Genomic DNA, 16,734 nt, shown 5'->3' with positions numbered 1-16,734 from the left:
TGGCCTCTAAGAGTAAATGCATGAGGATTCCATCTCAGTGACTCCTGTATCACTTACACAATAGCCTATACACATCTGTGAAGCCACGGGAACACACCCAGTCCTAGCACCTCCCTCTGTCCCATTTGAAAACAATTTTAAGAACTCTTCCAATTTTGGTTCAAGAGAAAGAAAAATGGACCGTGACTACCACAAGTGGACTTGGGGGAGGAATGTTTCTTCATTTAGCTATAGTTTTCACTTTTGTTTTTCCTGCATCTTTTCAGGCTATTTTATTTCACTTTCTATTCATTTGTTAGTAGAAGGTAGGCATAAAATCTCATGGCAATGTTAACGCTGGCTTTGAGTCTCAGGAAAAAGAAGCCAGAAACCGTCTTCGCTGTACCAATTCTATAATTAGGCAGAACTAAAAACATCTTTGGTTGGTTTTTTGTTGTTGTTTTTGTTTTTACTTCCCCCTTTTTTTTTTGGAGGGGGGCGCTTTGTCTGCTTTTCAAAGATCAAATGAAGTATTAACCTATGGTGATTAGTTGTTAAAGTAAACTTGATTTTTATTTTATATCAAATAGAAATATACCACAGTGGAAAGATTACAGCCAGGGTAGCACAATGATAATTCTATAGAGGATAAATAGTGCTTGGGTTAAAAGAGGCCATGCAATATGGGGACAGTGTGTCTCTTGTACCCACTGGGGTTTCTGAGAAGTCATCAGAGTTAGATTTAATGATATTGGATACTTAAAAAAGACATGCAAGCATTTCCTTTGTCAATCTGGGACACTAAAATTGCTATATCAGGGTTTATACTCAACTAATTACAACAGGTTTATTTCTTTCTATGACCTGTAAGTGTCCGTTCCCTCAGCACATATGCATAGTTAGTCTGCATATAATCATTTACTGGTATTTGTTCTCTGGCTTTCTCCTGTATGTTCAGCCTCAGATTGTTTAACTCTGTTAAGAGATTGGGTTCCAATGATTTGGTTGTAAGTTTGTTGACCTCTGAACATGATTATGGATTTATGCGCCTATTTAAGCCACTTTACACATGGTAGGAAGGTTCCAAAGCCAGGGCACAGAAATCTCTTTAATCTGTAAAGTACCTCGATGTGACAATATTATTTCTACTGGAAAATAGATTCAAAGTTCCAGTTTTGATTCCCAGAAACGTATTTAATTCATCCACTTAATAAATATTTATTGAGTAACCTCTATGTATTGGGCATTGTAGTACATGCTGAGGATGCAACACAGAATAAGTTAAAGTCCTTCCGTTCATGAAACACGTACATTTGACCCTTGAACAGCACGGATTTGAACTGTGTGGGCCCACTAATATGCAGATGCAGAAATTTTTCAGTACTAAATATGATAGTACTACATGATCCATGGTAGGTTGAATCTGTGCATGTGGAGAAACTGTCTAAATGGCAGACATGTGGATACACGGAGCAGACTGTAAGTTACACATGATTTTCAGCTGTCAGCGGTCCTATTCTCAGCCTGGATCAAGGGTCCACTATGCTCTGATTGGAAGAGAAAGATGATAAGCTAATAAAGAAGAACACAGATACTATCTTGATATCGTTAAGAGTTATAGAGTATAATCCACAGACTGATATCAAATGGGCACTTGTTAGAAATGCAGACTCAGGACCGACCCCAGCCCTAGCAAACCAGAATCTGCATTTGAAGAAGATTCCAGGTGATTCGTGTGGACACTGAAGTTTGAAAAACACAATTGTGGAGAACAAGAAGGCAGGGTAAGAGGGAAAGGGAACAGGAACGAGGATGTGATTTTCTGTAGTTTGGTCAGTGAAGCTTTCCTATTAAGAGAATACTTGAGAACATCAGACAGCTGATGGAAGTGAGGAAGTGAGCCATGTCTCCATCTAGGGGAAAGTGTTCCAGGCAGAGAGAGAACAGCCACAGCAAAGGCCTTGACGTGGAGTGAGATGGAGGAAGGTCAAGGAGACTTGTGAGGCCAGAGCGGGAGGGTAAGGGGTCGTGTGGCCAAAGCGGTGGGAGACAGCATCTTTCATCTCTCCTACCCTACTTCCTTCTCCCTCAGCTAAGAGTCTCATCTTCCCTACCGCTCCTTGCTCCCTTCACATTGTGGCTAGCAGGGAGAGTCTGGGAATGCCTTCAGTCCAAGCTACTGATGGTGACTGGTGGAGTCGGGACCAGAGCTGGAGAAAAACTGAGGGAGAGAGGAATTTTGTCAAAAGCAGGACCCTTTCATCCCCTAGAGCAGACTGATACAGGAATGGGCCTAATGTAGAAATGTTAAATGCAAAGAATCAATAGGGAGTCACGTAGATTCAGAGTTGCTTTTATTGAAATAAAACTTTATTTCTTTAACTTGGTGATTTAAACACCAGAATTAAGAATTGTTTATATTCCTGACTTCCAGAAAGTTAGTCTGAAATAAATACAATAGGAAAAGGGGAAATCTAATTTATAATACAGTTCTGATACATGGTTATTATTTCCTGTGCTGTATTGTAATACAATATCATTTATCATTCATCATACTAAGTTTTTTTCCATTGCACTCCTGCTATGGTGCTAACTGCTTTTGCATATATGTCTTTATCCTCAAAATACTTGCCAAATATGTATGGTTATACATAATTTTTTTAAGGTAAGGCTCTCAAGGCTTGGAGGGGAAATAATTAGATGAAGGCCACATACATGGAAAGAAACCGAGCCAGGATTACAATCCAAGTATGTCAGGCTCCAAAGCCTGTGTTTTGTTTGTTTTATTTCGCTGTGCCTTGAGCTCTCTCTCTGTCCAGGAACCTAATGAAAATTCTAGATAAGAAGGTAGCTAGCCAGTAGTAATGTTATTTAACTCAGTCTTGGATGTATGGGGAATAAAAGTGAGATATGTTTCTGTGTCTCTTCTACTTAAGGAGTGGAAGAAATAAGTTGACTCTATTTGAATTTCTTAGAACTATAGAACTCTGAACCTAGAATGGTCATCAGAAATATCTACATGAATATTCTGTATGTGTGGAAACAGGCCCAAGGGGCCTTTTAAAAAAAAATACTAAATAAACCACACTCCTTTATGACTGCTTCCTTAAATTATGTGATATGATGAGATGGGCCTGCCTGAGCCATGTAAATTATTTCAGTTTTGCAGGACACATAGGCATTGTAGGGGAAAAAAAACTTTTTTGTAGTTGTTGCTTAGATACCTGACTGTATCAGTTATCTGTCTCTGCATGAAAACATTCCAAATGTAATGGGTTCAAACAAGAGTTATTTACTTGCTCATGATTCTGTGAGTCTGCAGTTTGAACTGTGATTTGCTTAATAGGTAGTCTGTAGGTCTTGCTAGGGGTCATTCCTGTGCATGCAGTTATCTGGCAACTGAACAGGAACTAGATGATTCACTCACCTATGTGACAGCTGGCTGTTGGCTGGAGAACCTTGGTTCTTCATAAGGCCCCTCATCCTCTAGTAGACTGGGCTGGGCTTCATGGTATGGCACTCTCAGGGCAGTGTTTCGAAAGGATGAGGGTGGAAGCTATAAGACGTCTTGATAACTAGACTCTGGAATTCATACAACATCACTTCTGCTACAGTCTATTAATCAAGCCAAGTTTAAGTCCAGCCTAGATTCAAGGGGTGGAGAAATAAGACTTCACCTCATGAAGGGAAGAGCTGCAGTCTCCCTGCAAAGGGATGTGCCGACAGGGATGGGAGGCTTTTTTGTGGCCATCTTAACACCCAAACCACTACATTAGGGAAAAGGGGCAAAAGCAGAGTTAAAAGTGTTGGTCAATATGCAATGTCCTGTGTCAGTGGTTCTCAAACTTTACGATACATCAAAATCACCCATTTCTTATTAAAGCACAAATTATAGGGCTTCAACCCCAGAGTTCTTGATTCCGTAGATCTAGGATGATGCTTGAGAATTTGCATCTTTACAGAGTCCCCAGGTGATCCTGATGCTGCTGGTCCTACTGCCATAGGCCTGTGGTGAGTGGGGAAGGAGTTCATGCCTACTCCTGTGTGCAACATGGTATAGAATTTGAGTGAGATCCCGTGCTGTGAATGCCAGAAGGAACTCCACATTATTTCAGCACCACCACTCCTTTCCTCATGCACCCCAGGACTTTGTAGCTTGGAAGTTCAAGTAGATGGACAGCACACTTAGCCCAGGCAGTATTTGCCTAGCAGAGCAATTTAGAGACCTATGGGGAAAATAGCCATGCTTATACAGAGCTCCCCTAGAGACTCTTAGAAACGTTTAGGTAGGCAGGACTTCACATGGGACTAAAGGCCTGCTTGGCAGATGGAGGCACAGAGCCAACAAATCTGGTTGTAAATGTCAATGTGAATTCTTTCTTATCCACAAGCTGCTGGGTCTGGAAACATTCACATTCCACAATACCCAATTTAGCATTTCCGAAAGAAATTGCATATAGAACATCCTTAATGTGAAGACTCCAAATTAGGATATTGGAGTTCTTCAAGTGTCCCAGGGTAATAACTATGAAATGAATGTCCATTGTATAAATAGACACATAGAAGTGCCAGTTAATAGAGGTTTCTAGTTGATTAAACACTGGTAAAACCATCTCTTCCTGTAATTAATTTTGAGAGAGCAAGTCTCAAGTGTAATTAGGAAAGTACTGCATTGGAGGTCAAGAAGCCTAAATTCTAATCTGATTTGTGCTACCAAATAGATAAGGGATCAACACACTCTTTTTGTAAAGAGGAAGATAGTAAATATTTTCAACTTTGTGAGCCATGAGATCAACTTTGTCATTGTATACTAAGAGCAGCCAAACCATAGACAATATGTAAACAAACAGGCATGGCTGTGTTCCAAGAACACTATTTACAGAAACCAAAAGGGGCAATTGGGTCAAATTTGACCTTTAATGGCCTACCCTTATCCCCTCAGCACTTGTCCTTCTCGTAAACCCTGAGGCTTCTAAATGCCTATGATTCTGCCCAGGCACTTTATCTTGCCCTGGGAGAAGCTCACCCACTTGCAGAGGAGATTGGAAATACTGGGAAGGAAATGTACCTAGAATAATACTCAACCACTAATGGACCGGAGTTGATGGATAAATATCCCATCTTCTTCATTCCTTGGGTAGGACAACCCCAGGGCATGCTTCACACCAGAGGTCTCGGGTGGGTTGAGCCGCAGTTGGCCACAGTGATAACCTGTTCATTAGCATGCCCTGTCTAGACTTCCTTCCCATTCCTGCTTATCTGCTTACTCTTCCACCACAGCTTTCCGGTACCGTCTACCAATTAAACTACTTGTTATCAAATCCTTGTCTTAGAGCCTACTTCTGAGTGAACCTAAATTAATACAGAAAGTCTTCGAGTTAGTGCCATGGTTATACCTTTTGAATGAGTTTTGTTGGGATGCCCATTTTGCAGATGAGAAAACCAAGGGTCAGAATGATTAAATAATTTGTCCAAAGTTACAAAGCTAGTGAGTGGCAGAGTGGGTATTCAAAGATACGTCCCTTTGATGCCAAAGCTTATGTTATTAGTCAGAACACTGTATCTCAAGCAGTGATTTATTTATCTTCATTTGAATTTTTGAAGGCTATACTTAATTAACAGATACATATAATGTTATTTATACATTTATTATTTTAACTTCAGTTGCCTGTCTAGAGTCGAGTAAAGCATCCCAAGACTATTTCAGTAGTACCTTAAATATCTAGGCAGTTTGATAAAAGCATGAGGTTAATTGGAGCTTAATATAATCTTGACATGCTATTTATTTGTTTGATTTGAATTGTGAGAAAACTATTCATTTATTGTGAAATGGCCTTTGTTTATCCGCAGTGATCACGAGAGAAGGAGGGAAGGAAGCTGTCAATGAGTTCTTGCATTCTCACTTCCCCTTTTGTGTCCCATCCTTCTCAGATACACAAGGAGTGCCACCCACACCCTGTCCTGTTTTGGCTGTGTTTCCAACTGTTAATTCTGCTTCAGCTGAACCTTTAGGATAAGGCATATCAGTTTCAGCCAAGTCTTTCTCTGTTTCATTAACAGATGACTGCTTTACTGAAAACACCTAGGATATGTCTATACCATTATTGGTTTCATAGTTAAAACCCCTAAACCTTAAAAACTTCTTTAAAGTCCTAAAACACTAGGAATAAGATTTTGTACCAAAAAATGTGAGGTCCCCTAATCAATTATAATAACAGGATAAGAAATTAATTTTCATCCTCCCCAAGAGAAGTCAAAGCCTTGAGCAACTACAGAGACTCTCCAGCTCTTGGCAGAAATAAACTAACTAATTAATTAATTAAATTATATTGTATACATCAGTGAAGTGAGGTATCACCTCATCATATAATGAGATATGTCACACAATACAAAGGGAAGTGACACCAGTAAACCCTGGCTGGGGAGACCCAGTATTGCTCATGTTGATCCAAAAGAATTCTTTAGATGTAGGCAGTGGGAGTCCTTGGTCCCAGGCCAGGTTCTTCAACAATGTTCCCTGGTTTGCAGGGAGGATATAATAGTAGTGTCAATGTTAATATTCAAGACAGTGATAGACTGTGAAAACTAGAGTATTTATATGTGAATTATCAATTTTGTGATGATGGAGTTCCCTTTGTTCTTCCTCTCTTAACCTTTTGGCAGTTTTATTGCTTGGTTACCATCTCTAGTTAGGGCTGAGCTTTAGGGTCTGAACTGGCAAAGGAAGTGAAGCTCTAATCCATCATTTCTAATGCTTATTGGAAGCATTCCTGGAAGTTTCATTGTGTGTGTGTGTGTGTGTGTGTGTGTGTGTGTGTGTGTGTAGGAGGAGAAGGAGAATAACATCAGTGGTTGAATAAAGTATTCTGATCATTGGAGATTTTTCAATTAGCCACATCCTGCATTTTAACAGAAATAAAGGGATTATTACAGTAAAATTACCTTAGCCTTCTTATATTATTTAACTCCTTCCAAAGTGGGCCTTTGCTGGAAATCACTATAGAATATACTATAATTTTGAATTTCTTTTCAAGCTATTATCAAGGAGAAATTAGAACTATTGAAACATATTCATGAGACTAGGCACCCTGCAGCCCACAAAAGTAAGGCTTCTCCATGTATTGCTAATATTTTCTGAAATTTCACTTAATCATTTTGAAATTGAATATAACTTAACCCTCAAAGAAAGAAGATTCCAAAAGGAAATTGTAGCAGTTTGCATGTAAATTGTAGATTCTAAGATTGTAATCTCAGAGACCTTTGAGAGATCAGTCATTCTTCTCCACTGTCTTCAGTACACGTGCGCGCGTTCTCTCTCTCTCTCTCTCTCTCTCTCTCTCTTGCTCTCTCTCTCTCTCTCTCTCAGAAGCAATCTTCAGGTTAAATGCCTACTCTCTTTAAAAATCAAGAGTAGGCGGAGTTCCACCACTACTGTTATACTCAAGACAATCTTTCAACAGCCTAACTCAAGTTCTAGTTATTATCTAAATCATAAAAAGTACATTTAGACATTCTTTGAAGCCTGTTACTTAATCACTCTAAGAACTTTCCTTTCTGTTTCTAGCATAAATCATGGCCTGTGAACAAAAAGCTATCTCAGATGTTTACACATCTGTTTCTCAAGTGTTTAAACATCTCTGTGGCCCCACTTCTACCCTCCCAAGTGTGTTTTCCATACTTCTCTCTGTTGCGGGCTTCAGAAATGGACCCTGTTCCCTGATTACTGTTCTACACATGACTCAGTCACATCACAAGGTCTACATACCCTTTTCCTACCTTTATATGATGGTATCGTTCTGCCTGCTGTGATGTTCTACTGACTGCTATTGAATTTGACAGCTATTTGAGTACCTGGTATTTTTCTACCACATATTAGCTTAGCTAGTCATGTCTGTCTGTATTGGAACATCTGAAAAAATTTCCTTTGTGATACAAACTATCTTCAGTTTCCCCCTTTTCTTTGATACTCCTCTAATCCTGAGGGAACAGGGGTGGGACAAAAAAAGGGAAGAAAATTTTGGATAGAAAAGTTAATAGTAAACTCCGCAGGGGAACTCAGTTTCAGGGGGACTCAGTTTCAACTATGTGCCTCCATCGGTCCATTGAAAGTATCCTAAGGCCATAAATGATCCCTGTGTTAAAATATCATTTCAATTCTCATCTTTCTTAAACTCTTAGCAGCATTTAACGCAGTAGGCCACTCCTGTTTTGAAACATTTCTTCTGTCCCTCACATACATAGCACGACACTCTGTTTTTCCTCTCACCTCCTTGGCTGCTCTCTCTCAGCTTCCCTGCTGGCTCAAACTTCTCTGTCTAGCTTTCAAATGTTTAAAGTAAGGTTGGAGTGCTTTTTTTCCCACATTGTTTAATCTCTTGGGTAATCTCATCGACTTGCATGGTTGCAAGTACCAACTATATATTGAAGTTTCCCACTTTGTTGCTTTAGATCTATACCTCTCTTTTGAGTCTAGATCTATATACTAATTCAGAAATATAACAGTGGAAAAGAAATAAACAAATATTCCTGTCCTTGTGGAGCTAACATTTCTGTCAGGATAGACAATAAAGAAAATAAATACAGTATGTTTTCATGTTCTGAGGTGATGGGAGATGAAAAGAGGGATGAAACAGGGAAGAGTGTAAGGGGCATGGGCGTAGGTATGGGGTATGGGGTATGGGGTGGAGCTTATAGAGGCTTCATTAAAAAGGTGAAATTTATGTGAAGACCTGAATGTGTTTGGAATGTGATCTACATGGATATCTAGGGAAAGAACATTCTAGGCTGCAGCATTCCAGGAATGGCATTCTAACAAAGGCCATGAGATGGGAACATGACTAGAATTGGAAGAATTTCCAGTGTGGCTGGAGCACAGTGAATAAAGAGGAGAGCCGTTAAGAGATGAAGTTAGATCAGAGAGAGCTTTAAAGGCCACAAGAATGACTTTGAGTTTGTATAAGCTGAAGACCTACCGGAGGATTTTGAGCCCAGCGGTGAGATGACCTGACATATGTTTTGCCAAAAACGTTCTGCATATGTTAAGAATAAACTGTAGGGAGAAGAAAAGGGTGGAAGTGAGAGAGAACCAGGTAGGAGACTAAAGCATTAATTTAGGTGAGAAATGATGATAGTTTCATCCAAAGTAGGGGCAGTGGAAGTCATGAGAGGTAGACAGATTTGGGGTGCATCTGAAAGCTTAGAGCCAACAGAATTTGTTGATGGATTTGATATGGGGAATAAGAAAATGTGATGAGGTTTTTGACCTGAGCAAATTGTAAGAATGATATTGTCATTTACGGAGTTAGGGAAGATGGTAGGAGGTACAGGGTGATGGCAGACAGTATAAACAGTCTCTGATTTGTGCAAATTAAGTTACATGAGTCAACTAGTTAACCAAATGGAGGTGTAGTGTAGGTAGAGGAATATATGACCTGGAGGTTAGAAGAGAGCTCCAACCTGAAGATAAAAATGTGCATTTTTTTAGCACAGAGCTGAGCCATGAGATTGCCTAGTTAAAGCCAAGAGGTGACTGTATTATATCTTGTAATAACCTTTAGTGAAAAAGAATATGAAAACAAATATATGTATGTATATGTATGACTGTGACATTATGCTGTACACCAGAAATTGACACATTGTAACTGACTATACTTCAATTAAAAAAAAAGTTCCCTTCTTAAAATAAAAAAGAGTAAAAAGTTAACTATAAGGAAGAAAAGAGGTGAACGTAGGTAGAAAAGAGAAGATATACAAAGATTGATCCCTGGAGGACCTCGATGGTAAGAGGCAGAGGCTATAGTAATAAGCTCTGAAGTAGGAGGAAAACCAGGACAGAAACCTAGAAACCAAGTGAAAGAAATGAATTAAGAAGAAATTGATAAACTGTATCAGATCCTGCCTATAAGTCTAATACCACAAAGCCTGAGAATCAGGCTTGAATTTAGCAAACTTGGATAGAGTAGAAGGGAGATGAAGTGCTGATCAGAGTGAATTCAAGAGAACTCTTCACCACCATGTCCAAAACTGCACTAGTGAATTTACTCTTCCCGATTCTCCTCTTTTATTTCCTGTCTCAAGAAAAAGCAACACCAACCACTCAAATCAGTACCAGTAAATGATCCTGGATGGACACCTCCTTCTTACTCACTTCCCTCATCGAATCAACAACCAAGTCCTACTAATTTTATTACTTAAATATCTTTCAAATTATTATATCCATCTCCATTCCTTCCACCACCATCATATTTTACCTGGATACTTGCCTCCTAGCCGATTTCATTTACCTCCCTCTAATCCATCCCCCATATAAACATACTCCGTGAAGAATAATAACATAAAACGTAAATCTCATTCAATTAGAATCCTGTAATGGTGCCCCATTACTTTTAGAACAAATCTCCAAATCATTAAATGGCCCACAAGGTCTTACTTGATGGTTCCCCTGCCTACCCTTCTCATTCCACTGTCCCCCTTTTTCTTCAAAGTCCAGCTCTTCTGGCTTTGTTCAGTTCCTTTAGCCTGTTTGCCTCTTCCTGGGCTGAGGGTTTCCACACCTACTACTCTCTTACCTGGATGATCTCTCTCCTTATTCATCCTTTAGATCTCAGTTGCACAGGACTCTTTCCTTGAGCCGCCTATTATACCATCTCAAAGCATACCTTTTCTCTTTCATATCCTTATCATTTTTTGATCACTAAATTATTTATGTAATTACTTAACTTTCATTTACTGATAGACTATGAGTTCCAAGAGGATCCTATTTTATATCTTGTTTATCAACATATGCCCTTTTGTGTACGCAGCTCTTATTCAATGACTAACATGTGGTAGGTGTTCAACTAATATATTTTGACCAGGTAAACGGTGTATTTATTTTAGAGTCAGATGAAGTAAGTCAATCTCCCATGTAATTATAACACCATAGAGGTGAAGTGATTATATCCTTCTCTAGCTGTTTAGTAGCAGAATCGGGACTCAAGTGCATATCTCCTGAGTTTGATCTCAGTGCTCTTCAATTTTCTTCTATATCTCAACTGGTTTTTTCTGCTTAGACACAGCTGACAGATAAGTTTATTCTCACATAGTCAGTGGTAAGTACCAATTTTGTTAAGACTGCAGTATTGATCAAATAGAGATATGCTATGGCTTTGTTGCAAATCTTGTAGGCTAAATCTAACCCCCATCTCATCCCTTAACTCTCATTCTTGACTATGCCTTGATATCTAATTTGAGATCCTCTATTTTATAGTCTAACATGCTATATTCCTCTGAAAATGTATACAGTTTATTTCTTCTCTCATCTTCAGTATTGTAAAGAAAATATGTTTTAATCTCATTTTCCAAAGTACTTGCCAGTCTATGATGAGTTCATTAAACAGACATCCAATCTAGCTATCCTAATATTGATGCAAAATTGCTAACAGCACTAACTACACCAGTGCCTAAATTGAAATATAATCTACCATAAGAAAAAACAGTCATAATTATAATACCTTCAATTCTTGCTTCTGAGATAATTATCACGACTTCAAGAAAATCATTGTTCTCCAACACTAAAAAGCAGAAACTGAATAACATCCCACTAGAACATTAGGAGACAGTGTTGAAGTAAAATAATCTCCACTGTCACTTCAGCTTCCCAGGATTATTCTTTCTTCTTAGAGAAATTTATAGATAAACGGTATAAATAAACTTCCTATGTTTACTGTGGATTATAAATGGAGGAAGTAATTTTTTTCTCATATTGAAATGAGTGAGAAAATTTGTTTCTTTGATTATGAGTATTTACGTTTATTTTTTAACCCTTTGATTTGGTGATAATCATTTTTGCTTACTAAGTCCAGCAAGACCAAAATAGGAGTAAGCACTCTCTTATTTTTCTTACTGATTCTTGTTTGGTTAAGGTAAAATGTGCCTTTTTCTTTGGAACTTGCACTCCATGTTTAACAAATAAATACATAACTCAGAACTGAATCATGTACTTTGATTTGAGATTTTTTTTTTCAAGGTCAGGACCCAGTTTCACAAGAAATTGTATTTTTTCCAATACGGCTGGCATCCACTCCCACCAGCTGAAAGACAAACTTGTCTAATAAAGCTTTCAGATTCAATTTGCTCTCTGCATACAGCTTGAGGATCTCTGGAGGTCATTCACAGCATGTGCTGCAACCCCGACAGGGAGAAGTAATGAAAAGATTCTGGTTAAAAAGCTGACTCTATCCCTTCTAACCTCCTTGAATGGGAATATAATAAGCAAGTTTATAGACACAAATCTCTGTGATTCTGGGGATTTCCATCTTGATCTCTGACTCCAAGGAACATTTGAATGCATGGATTTGTATCTATTATCTGGGTGAATAAATGCTTCATATTGAGCGTATCCAGGAAAATGTTTTTTACAAGAAAGGTCTGATGTAAATCAGGCAAAACAACATTGTCACTTCATGTTTAACTCTGTTTAGGGTCTCTGAGGTCTCGCAGTCTGGTTCTATTCCAGTAATACCCAGGTATATCATAGCTTTTTTCAGAAATAATACCTCCTTTCATTTCAACTACTCCCCTGACTTTTGCATTGACCCGACCACACCTAGTATTTATCTTAGAGCCAACATGCGTTAATGCCTTGTTCTCTACCAGGCATTTCACTAAAAATTCTTTGTGGATTGTTTTGTTTAATCTTACAGCAGCCTTAGGAGTTAGGTTCCACATTATTTCCTTTTTTACCGTAGGAGGAAAGTAAAGCTTAGAGAGAGTTGTTATCTTAAAGACAATCAGCTACTAAGTAGGCACAGCGTGGCCCTAAACCCATATCTCCCTAAAGTCCACGCCTGTCTTCAAAGCTTTACATCACACACACTTGGCTACAGCAGTGCAGGTGATGCTCGGGGCTCCATAGACTGCAGAATCAACTCTACCATAATGCTCGTACTTTCGTAATATATTTTCCAAGTGAAATTCAACAGCAGTGCTCCTTCTTTCCCCTTCTTTCTTGTCTTGCATGACATCTAAATCTCATATTAGAGCTATGTGGGTGGACTTAGGTCTTAAATAGTAGCACACTTGAAGCTTAGTAGTAACCTTCTAGGTACGGAAGAGGTTTCGATAAAATGAAATATATAATAGCTTCTTTTCTTTTCTCTTTTTCCCCTGGAAGATAGGGCCATGAGGACAAAAAAAAAAAAAAAAAGAAGGCGATGTTGAGATGATAAACCTGATTCTCCCACGGTGTTACTATTTAGCTTTATTTATTCTCCCAGTTCTGTATCTGTCAGTCCAAGGTCAGACAACCAGTACAGCAGTGGAATTATAACAAGTAAATCTAGGGAAGAACATAAGGCATGATAGGTCCAGTGCCCTGCTGAAGTTCAAAATCAATTAAAGAAACCTATTTAAACAGTGCTTCATTTAATCTCTTCTTAAAGAATACCACAACCTCCTTGGTAAACTCTTTTTTTGTGTTCAGAACTGATTTTTCCAAAAATATTACCTAGTATTTTCTTTGTTCATTTGCTGGTGGTGAATGAGTGGACCCTACTGTTTACTTTGGCAGGAAATGATTGCAATGAATATTACCTTGGACTTCATCCAACCGAGCACACAAACCAGAAACCCAGGGTTTCTGGAGAGTTCTCCATCTCTTCTGGAAAGCCTCCTCTCCTACTCTCAAAGTCATAGATGCCCCTCCAATTAGTCCCCCTGCCTCTCTTTGCTTCCCATCTCCAATTTCAACCAGCCCACTTCCCTCCTCCTCTTTATGCTTCAAATGGTAGATGTCCTCTTAAGATTTCACTTGGATGGTGTTCTATGCTTAAGAAATACTAAAAGTCACAATACTAGATGATACTGAAATTTCTGTGAAAATAAAAAGGAGTGAAGTTAACAGAACTCATCAAAATGGATGTTACTGACCTCTCTACCAGCCAGTGACCCACTGAAGTATGCCCTTAGACTGGAATGTATTTTTCACAACTGGATAAATCTGAGGCATTATACTAAAAGCCACTGTGAGAAAGACTGGGTGCAAGTGGATTGAAATGAATGAGTGGGCAGAAAAGATGAGGACAGTAATGCACCATACTAAGACATGCACACTCAAGGAATACATTGGCAGTGGCAGAGGAACTATATGAATGATAAGACTGATCAGACTGCCACATGAATTATCAACTAAAACAAGTTACAGCTACAGTGAGTGAAGCTGGACATGGGGAGAACAAAACATTGAAGTCAACAACATTGAAATTGATCATAAATAATAAAATTCCTTACACATTTATAGTATCTACTCTGATCTTTAAAATATCCCTAAAGAATGAAAATTATCCTTTTGCTATAGTTGGGAAAACTGAATAAACAAGGACTCAAGACAGATGCTTCTGTCTTCCTGTTTCTAGTCCGTTCTTCTAACTACACTAGTGAGAATAGGAATTTATTCACCAAATCATAGCACACTGCATTTAGGGAGTGCCTTTGGAAGCTTGGAGGATGTAATTTGAGACAAATGAAAAATTCTTCTTTTGTAAAGTAAGTGATTAGTTTATAGAATGCATTATTTCAGTGAGAGGTATAGGTTAATGATGCAAATCACTTCAACAAGGTTTTAGATCAGGGGTTGGCAATTTTTTTGTTTTTTTGGTAAAGAGCCAAATAGTAAATATTTTTGTTTTTTCAGGTCAGAAAGTCAGCTCTGCTATTGAAATGCAAAAGCATCCACAATCAGTATATAAATGAATGAATGTGATTGTGTTTCTATAAAACTTTATTTATAAAAATGAGTGGTGGGTTAGATTTGGACTCAGAACTGGAGTTTACTGACCCCTCTTTTTGATAAATACTTAGAAATAGGTTCATAGTAGTTAATAAATAGAATATGGATTTTTGAGTGTATTTCTCTAATCTTTTTAAGGCTTCATCCAAGGAGAAAAATATTTGTTACCAATAGTGTTTTTTTAAAAGTTACTCAGAAATAAGAATACCATTTGCCTAGCATAGGATGAAAATTTGTAAATCCCCCATAGTAAAATAAAGAGTTGGTGTGACTAGTTGGTACAACTATTAAGAATGTTCCACTGTCATTTGAAAAACATTTAGTAGTACTTATATAAATAGAATTAAACCTAAAACATTTTGTCATCACTTTAGAAAACATTTTCCTATCTCAGAAGCAAAAACACCATAAAAAGAGGAGGATAACTAGATTTTAGATTTTTTAATTATTATAAGCATATATGTTTAATTAATGAAATACCATTAGGTATACATGCATAGAGGTAATGATTTCTGTATCCTCTGGAGTCTCATAACTGCTCACAGTTCTGGGTATGACAATGATATACATCACATCTGAGCTTGCTTTGAACACTGAAAGCATTAGCACACTCCTACAAAGGTAGAATGGTCTCCCAAAGAAGCATTACAGATCAGCAGAAAACGGCTATTATAATGCCATTTCAACTGACTAACACTTAAATAATGAACTAGTTGGGAAGAGATAAAGTATATAGTTAGAACCAGCAGGAGATGTCACTATCAGGGAGATGAGAAGCCATTTCCCAGCACACTCTTTTTTTTTTTTTAAATAGACTTTATTCTCTTAGAGCAGTTTCAGGTTCACAACAGAACTGAGCAGAAAATACAGAGTTCCCACATAGCCCTCCCCACCCATATGTACATACTCCCCTACCTTCTACATCCCTCATCAGTGTGGCATATTTGGTACAATTGATGAACCAACATGGGCACATTATTATCAACCAAAGTCCATAGTTTACATTAGGGTTCACTCTTGATGTTGTACATTCTGTCGGTTTTGACAAATGCATAATGACATGTAGCCACCACTATAATACCATACAGAATAATTTCATTGACCTAAAAAATCCCTTGTGCTCCATCTATTCATTCCTCCCTCCCTCTCCCCAAACCCCTGGAAACCACAATCTATTTATTGTTTCTGTAGCTGTGCCTTTTCCAGAATGGCATTTTGGGTGGAATCATAGTTTGTAGCCTTTTCAGACTGGGTTCTTTCACTTACTAATATGTCTTTTAAGTTTCTTCTATGTCTTTCATGGCTTGATAGTTCATTTCTGTTTTACTGCACATATATTTTTAAATTTATGTGTAGGTACTGTTTATTGTTTCTAAGAACATTTAGAGCTTTAGCTTTTTTAAATTAATATAATTATCAAAGGACTAAAGCCAACCACAAAATAAGAATTAACTCAAAAAGATACATACACCCTGCTATTAACAGCAATATTATTTATAATTGCCAAGATGTGGAAGCATCCTAAATGCACATCAACAGTTGAATTGATAATGGAGATGCAGCATATATATATATATATATATATATATATATATATATATATGTGTGTGTGTGTGTGTGTGTGTGTGTGTGTGTAATCAAATACAACTCACCCATGAAAAAGGATAGTTCACCATTTGTGGACCTTCATTCACTTTTTTTTTTTTCACTTCAAAAACCACAATTTTATAACTGACAGAGACATTTCCATTACATCAAAAACAACAAAATACCTAGAAGTAAACTTAACCAAGGAGGTTACCTATACTCTGAAAACCGAAATGACACAAAGAAATGGAAAGATTTCTTGTTCTCTTGGATTGGAAGAAGCAACACTATCAAAATGGCCGTACTACCCAAAGCAATCCACAGATCCAACATGACCCCCATCAAAATACTCTCGACATTCCTCACAGAACTAGAACAAACAATTCCAAAATTTATAAGGA

At 37.9% G+C, this 16,734-nt stretch overlaps 1 protein-coding gene across 3 annotated transcripts in view; it reads left to right on the top strand.

Annotated features, from left to right (window-relative positions):
- DMD (dystrophin) overlaps window positions 1–16,734 on the top strand; it is a 1,854,428-nt gene that overhangs the window by 1,238,682 nt on the left and 599,012 nt on the right. The gene's annotated exons all lie outside the window — the stretch shown is intronic.

Source organism: Vicugna pacos, chromosome X, assembly GCF_048564905.1.
Source record: "Vicugna pacos chromosome X, VicPac4, whole genome shotgun sequence".
Taxonomy (NCBI): Eukaryota; Metazoa; Chordata; class Mammalia; order Artiodactyla; family Camelidae; genus Vicugna; species Vicugna pacos.
This window is presented reverse-complemented; position numbering and strand designations above follow the sequence as displayed.